Raw genomic sequence first — 8,175 nt, forward strand, 5'->3', positions numbered from 1 at the left:
GTCTGGGTTGTAGAGACGGTGTCTGCCGCTCCAAGGTGTTCTCCAGGGTGCCTCTCCCTAGCTTCTATCTTCAAGCTGTTGTTAAGTAGTTGTTGAAACAACACTGCATTTGGCCTACAAGTTGGGTCTGGGTTGTAGGGACTGTGTCTGCCGCTCCAAGGTCTTCTCCAGGTTGCCTCTCCCTAGCTTCTATCTTCAAGCTCTTGTTAAGTAGTTGCTGAAACAACACTGCATTTGGCCTACAAGTTGGGTCTGGGTTGTAGGGACGGTGTCTGCCGCTCCAAGGTGTTCTCCAGGTTGCCTCTCCCTAGCTTCTATCTTTGAAGCTCTCGTTAAGTAGTTGTTGAAACAACACTGCATTTGGCCTACAAGTTGGGTCTGGGTTCTACAAATGGTGTCTTCCGCTCCAAGGTGTTCTCCAGGTTGCCTTTCCCTAGCTTCTATCTTCAGGCTCTCGTTAAATTGTTTTTAATATAACACTGCATTTGGCCTACTTGTTTTGTGTCTGCCGCTCCTTGATGTTCTCCTCCACTGAACAAACCAGTGCCGCCTGTTTACTTCTGTTACCAATTTTGAACAGCATTTAGCCTACTTACTGATTTGGGCCTACTCACTGTGTCAGCCTCTCATTACAGTTGTACTCCACTGAACAAAGCAATGCCCCCTGGTTAGTCCTGTTACCAATTTTGAACTGCATTTAGCCCACTTTATTCTTTGGGCCTATATCTGTGTTTCCTCCTCATCCTGCCCATTGCCCAGCCAGTGATAGATGAGTCTGCTGGTACATTGACCCATAAGGCAACATTCCCCGTGCACGCTACACAGCAAGATTGTGACCCTGCTGAAAGTCAGGTTCCCCTTCCCGCGTACCATACCACCTTACACGGGGACAAAGAGGAAGGTGCAGATGAAAGTGCAGGTTCCTTCATCAGGTGGGGGGAGGAATACTCGTTGGCGATGTCACTGGCACAGGGCCCCTCATAGTACGCAAAAGTGTCGCTGCCTGTGGGAGGCGCCCCCGCCGTGCAAACACACGTTTTGTGAGGGGCCCTGTGCCAGTGCCAATGCCAACGAGTGGGCCCCCCCTGCTTGCTCAGGATCACAGCACTTGCAAAGTTGAAATACTTACCTCTCCCTGCTCCACTGCCGTGACGTGGTCCAGATTTCCTGGGCCCACTAAATACTTGAAGCAGCCCTACCCCTCACAACTTTAGCCAAATGACCCCCAATTTCCAATGCCTTACTATTATTATAAGGTAAATTAAGATTGACAAGCTTCAGTAACAAGAATGGATGTTTTTGCCATTAAAATGGGCACTGTAGGTGTTTTCCTGGCCTCCATTCTCTGCCGACTATTCTCCCCCATTGACTTGCATTGGGTTTCGTGTTTCGGTCGATCCCCGACTTTTCGCGATAATCGGCCGATTCCACTAGACTCGACTTTTGAGATAGTCGGGTTTCGCGAAACCCGACTCGACCCTAAAAAACTAAAAGTCGCTCAACCCTACTGACAGTCAGTGCAGGGAAGCTGACGGCGGGGGACGTGACAGACATCGGAATGTGAGTATGTACTGTTTTTTTTTTAACTTTTACAATGGTAACCAGGGTAAATATCGGGTTACTAAGCGCGGCCCTGCGCTTAGTAACCCGATATTTACCCTGGTTACAAGTGAACACATCGCTGGATCGGCGTCACACACGCCGATCCAGCGATGACAGCGGGTGATCAGCGACCAAAAAAAGGTCCTGATCATTCCCCAACGACCATCGATCTCCCAGCAGGGGCCTGATCGTTGGTCGCTGTCACACATAACGAGATCGTTAGCGGGATCGTTTCTATGTCAAAAAAGCGTGACGTTGCAAGGATATCGTTAATGAACTCGTTATGTGTTAAGGTACCTTTAGTGATAGGAGTGACATCTGTTTAGCTATAGAGGTCCCCTTGAATACACATATTGTGGGAAGGAACACCTGGGTGACTGTAAGATATCTAGGGCCTATAGGGGCAGTCATTGTTGAGTGGGGGTGCCAATACTTATCCCATAGGGTGCCAACCTCCACAGTTAGGAAGGTGCAAGTATAGACACCAGACCAGAGACTCCTAGATACCCACAATAGGTCTTTTGTTGGTTTATTTTGATCTTTCACTGTGTGTCGTTTAGTTGGCGTAAAACCACTGGTTGGTTGTCTTTAATGAAAATTATTAAAATCAAATTTTATGGGGTATATTTATGATTTGACACTTCTGTGCTTATCCAAATACTTGAACCTATGTTGTTGCTGATGTCTCCTCCCTGAGTTTCCTGTTGGATACCACCCTGAGTTCCTGATTGGCTCATTCTGATTTCACAGCCTATTTAAACCTGGCCTTGCTGTCAGTTCCTTGCATGATTATTGAGCTACCTGCCTTAAGTCAAGCTTCCTTGCACCTGCTATTCCTTCAAATGACATTGCTGCTTCTGGTAAATGACCTCTGGCTTCCTTGGCTACGATTCCTGCTTATCCCTTCAAGCTACATTGCTGTTCCTGTGTATCGACTGCTTGATTATTCCAGACTACGCTACCTGCCCAGTGCTGTCCCTAGGGGTTGCAATATCACTACTCCAACCAGGTCAGTCGGTAACAGAATAATCTTGCCCACAAAATGGAGTGTGTTGCAGCACAACTGAGGCAACAAGTTGCTGAACTTCAGAATTTTGGTAGCACCTACCAAGAAAAAATTTCTAAGTTGCGGACACTGGTGTTGGGTCAGCAAAAGGAAATTATTATGAAAGCAGTATGGCAGGACCAACTGAATAATGTGAAGTGGATTTTCCTGTGGCCATCCAGTACCTGGGTTCAAAAGCCTATTGGGGTGCATATAACTTGGTAGCATGGCATGCCTTGTATTCAATGCAACATATTTTCAGGAAGCCCTTCTGTACCTCTCGTGAAAGGGGTATTGGGGTGCGTTGTAATTCTTGGCAGCCCATCCACTCACAGCATAGGCAATAACAGCATAGGAGACCCACTGTTTCATAATGGCCCATTAAGAATATTAATGCCGCCTATTGCCCCTCTAAAAATAGGCTGTGTGACTTTAAGAGTCCCTCCTACCTAAATGAAACAATATTTAAATGTTAAATGTTACAATGACATTTTTCAGTGAATGCATTTGTATTGGTTGAAAGCAATGTTAAAGTTGAAAAACGCATCAAAAACGCTGCGTGTAAACATAGCCCAAGTGGTGGAGGAACATTTTGGTCTGGGGTTAATTATTTTGCCTTATATACAAGTCATTACCCTGGAAAGGATGTACCTTCACATATTTCCCAGCAAAATCCATTTTGGTTTAGTTTTTGTATGTTTTTTGGTGCACCTGTAAAAATGGTGCGAAACTCTGACAACATTGCTTACAGCTGTGACCTTGGAGTCAGAAATGCTTCCAGGGGCGATCCCCATGATGTTTATGTGTCATTTGAGCAGTGTTTCCATCATTTTCAGACCTTAAAAAGACCCCCAGGGGGGATCGCAGTAAAAATACTCGGGTTTCCCATAGACTTACTGTATGTTGTGCTCGTTATTTGGGTCGAGTACCCGAGTATTCCAAGTTGCTCGACCCGAGCAACGAGCACCCGAGCATTTTAGTGCTCGCCCATCACTACTAACTAACCTACCTAATAGTTATTGTTTTTTTCTGTTTCCTGTCTGATGACGATTCATTTGAGTATCTCCAGTGCACGTTGGGATATTCAAGCGAAGTGTCATCAGGGGGCAGAGGTTTATGCCACTGTTGTAGCCCCTGCTCCTCCATCCTCTGAAATAAAGCACCATCAGTGACGCTCGTTTCAGGGCTGTCCCTGCTGTATGCCTGCTGTGTCTCCCCTTTGTACAGCACTGTGCCTGCTCTGTGCTTGCATGCAACGTCTGGTCTGTTGACTTAGATTGGGGATGTTAAAGTCAAATACAGAGAAGGCCAAAATTAAAAGCTTGAACAAAGTCCAGCCAAACTTGATATTTATTAAAAAAAAGTCTACAATTGAGGACATTTTTCCTTATCAAATATAACAATGAGCTAATAGATCTTATTATAAAATATTATAATATAATGCTGTGTAAGAGCAGAAAAAAGTATATGGCCCAATGGCCTAATTTAAATACGTAATAAGAAGGCATAAAAAAACTTTAATACAGATAATAAAGTATGATGCAAACAAAATCTCCTCCACACAAAATATGATACCAACACAGTGAATTCCTCCACAGTACCCTCCACATGCATGATATGATGACCTTACTGTACCCACCCTACCAAAGAAAGGTGACCTCATCAGGGTTTGATTTTTCAACTGTAGTTCCCCCACTAAAAGGGCTCCATACAGTATAATAGGGTCCTGCATTTCCTTCCATACAGTATAATGGCACTACTTAGTGCTCCATACAGTATAATGACTACAAAAAGTGCTGCATACAGTATAATAGCCCCACATAGTGCTCCATACAGTATAGCGGCCACAAATGGTGCTCTATACAGTATAATGGTCCTACATAGTGCTAAATACAGTATAACGGGCACCATATAGTATAATGACCCACATTGTGCTCCATATAGTATAATGGTCCCACATAGTGCTCCATACAGTATAATGGCGCAGTTTGCTCCATACTGTGTAATAGGCTCCGCATAGTGCTCCATACATTAAAATGGCCCCATGTACTGCTCTATACAGTATAATTACCCCACTTAGTGCTCTATACAGTATAATGGCCATCACGTCATCAGATGCAAAGGGGGTATGATAGGAGAGGGAGTGTTGGTTGATGCTCTCTCCTCCATCATTTCTATCAACTTTATCAGCATCTAGGATGCCGATATAGTTGAGAATGAGACACTGGGTAAAAGTGCAAGGGCTAAATATACTCTGGGGACTCGTCCATCGTCACCGATCAAATATGCTCATCCTGTGGGCCCGATTAGGCCCGACAGCCAGTGTTTGACATATGTGGCTTAGATAAATGAATAGTAATAAGCCAGTAGCAGAGCAGAATCAGTCTACCCGTCAGAGACCAGTGAAGTCACATGAGGTAATGGCCCTAGTCTCCTGCACCGCCAGGTATAATGACACCGCTCTGCTACTGGCTTATTACTATTCATCTAATCTGACAACAAACCGGGCGCTGAGCTCAGGAATAGAGCAGAGACAGTGCTATGCACAGGGGAGGTACAGCAGGGACAGCACAACCCCACCCCTAAACTGAGCACCACTGATGATGCTCCATTTCAGGGACGGGGCAGGAGCTGCGTAAGTGACAGCAGCCTCTGCCCCCTGATGACACTTTTTTGAGTATCCCAGCTTGCACTGGGGATACTCAAAGAAATTGTCATCTGAATGGAAAACAGAAAAAAAATATAATAGTTGTAGTTTCGGAATGATAAGGAATTTTTAAATCAAGTACCGTATATTAGAAAATAGCTTAAATTATGGGATTAAATAGATAGGGAGTTATAAAAATTACTTCCGTCCACCCCTTTTATATTAATATTGAGTATAATTATTGCAGCATATTAGTTCAGTCCTCCACAACAGTCATGATCTCTAATGTGGTCCCTCAGAAAATTTAATTGCCCACCCCTGCTGCATACAGTTTGTCAGAAAAAGTACAAAGCACATGAAGTTTTGCTTCACTGATAACCTGTTTAACGTCACTGAGTAAAACTATCCATGCAGCAAATGTTTGTAGGGCAAAGTAACAAAGTCAATGCGCTCTAATTGTTGAATACAGTACATATTTTTTTTATTTCTCAGATCAACTTATTTTCTGTATGTCACATAGCTCCTTTTTCCACACTATTGGCACCATAGCCATCAGTGATCTAGTACAGGGAACCTGGATCTAGAAAAGCCCACCAGAAGATAAGTGTAGTGAATCCTCCACCAGGGGGAACTGGTGAGGGAAGAGGTTAAACACTAAGCGTAGCAACACAGAGCAACAGCACAGGTGTCACAGCTAATGAGAGAGTGGTCAGACGAACCAAGTCAGAAACGATCAGGAACAGAAGTACAAGAAGGAGCAGCCATACACATAGTCAAAATACTTAGCCGAGGGTCAAAGAGCCAAACATGAGCGTGGGGTCCACAACTGGAGGCAGAAGATGTGGTCGGGGTACAAGCCAGAGAATCAAAATGCCAGACAGAGAATGTAGCAGCAGAGACGGATACCAAGAGATGGGGTCAGAGACAAGCCGGGGTCATACATGTAAATACAAGTCAAAGGCAGGAGGGTCACCAAGGTACAAGGGTCAGAGGCTCTAAACTGGAAGCTTGAGCTATCACTAACACTGGGTAGCAGGCTGTGATGGACTGAAGTAGCCTAGCTAGCTCCAGAACGAGACCGAGGAGAGTAACCTCTGCATGACCAGTCCCTAGAGAGGAAAGAAAATAAACTCCGGATTGGACTATGATAGTACCCCCCTCTCAATGGGGGTAGCAGGACATCCAGGCTTCCCTGGATGATGAGCGTGAAAGGCCCGGACCAACCGATCAGCATGGACCGAATGTGCCGGCACCCATCACCAGTCCTCAGGACTGTACCCTTTCCAATGGACCAAGTACTGAAGTGAACGGCGGTGCATACGAGAATCCACCACCTGGCCAGACCGAGTATGAGGTGGAACATCATCTACCACCACAGGCAGCGGGTGTGAGGGAGACTCACCGGAGGAGGGCACCAACGTCTTCAGAAGTGCCTTATGGAACACACTGTGATCCGCAAAGATGGAGGCAAATGCAGGCAAAAGGCCACAGGATTAATCACCTCTAAAATTTCATATGAACCAATAAACTTGGGACCCAACTTAGCAGAGGGAATTCTCAGCCTTATATTTTTGGTGGATTACCATACCTTATCCCCCACCTGATAAGCCGGCCCCACAGAACGTCGTTTATCCGCAAAAAAATTATATTTGCCCTTAGCCTCACAATGTTTCTCTGAACCTCCCTCTAGACCTCCCCCAACTGCAGAAAGGCCGAATCAGCCCCTGGACATCCCGAATCCAGCCGAGAAAACTCACCAAAATGAGGGTGAAACCCATAGTTGCAGAAGAATGGAGAAGAACTAGTGAACTAATTGACACGATTATTGAAAGCGAATTCCACTATAGGTATTGAAAAGCACCAATCATCCTGTTTTGATGTGACAAGACACCGTAAAATCTGCTCCAAAGACTGATTGGTCCTTTCAGTCTGACCATTGGTCTCGGGATGGTAGGCCAATGAAAAGGTCAGATTAATGCTCAGCCATGTACAAAAGCCCTTCAGAATTTTGCCACAAATTGCACCCCTCTATCAGACACCACACTGACAGGCACACCCTGCAACCGGATCACATGCTCAATGAATAGCTTAGATAGAATCTCAGCATTAGGGAGGCAAGTTAATGGTACAAAATGTTCTAATTTACTGAACCTACCAACAACTACCCAGATCACAGTTTTGCAATCAGGTGGGGGAGATCGGTGACAAAATCCATAGACAGGTGAGTCCACGGTCTATCCGGAATTGGCAGTGGCACCAATTCCCCGGCCGGTTGAGGGAGGTTTTTGCACGGGCACCAGTTTCATAGGACGACACAAACCCTATGATGTCAGAAGTCAACGAGGGCCACCAGAACAACTTAGTGATTGCTTTATGAGTGGCTGAGATTCCAGGATGCCCAATCAAAGCAGAGGCATGGAACTCCCAAAGCACCTTTAACAGATACTGGACAGGCACAAAGAGCTTATTTTCAGGTACGGACGACGGAGCAAGAAATTGGACCTCACGAATCTTCTGTTCCAATCTCGGGGACACCACAGCCACGACCACCCCATGCTGAAGAATGGAGGAAGGAGGCTCAGGAGGTGATACTCGATCTAGGCTGCGAGACAAGGCATCCGCCTTCACATTCTTGGACCCTGGTCTGAAAGTGATGGAAAACTGAAATCGGGAAAACAAAAAAAAAGTGACCACCTTGCCTGTCGCGGAGTTAAAAGTTTGGTGGACTCGATGTAAGACAGGTTCTTGTGATCAGTAATGACAGTGATACGATGGACCGCCCCCTCCAAAAAATGCCTCCATTCTTCAAACGCCAGTTTAATGGCCAATAACTCCTAGTTACCCACATCATAATTCCTCTCAGCAGAGGAAAATTTTCTTG

The sequence above is a fragment of the Ranitomeya imitator genome, chromosome 1 (genome assembly GCF_032444005.1).
Source record: "Ranitomeya imitator isolate aRanImi1 chromosome 1, aRanImi1.pri, whole genome shotgun sequence".
Taxonomy (NCBI): domain Eukaryota; kingdom Metazoa; phylum Chordata; class Amphibia; order Anura; family Dendrobatidae; genus Ranitomeya; species Ranitomeya imitator.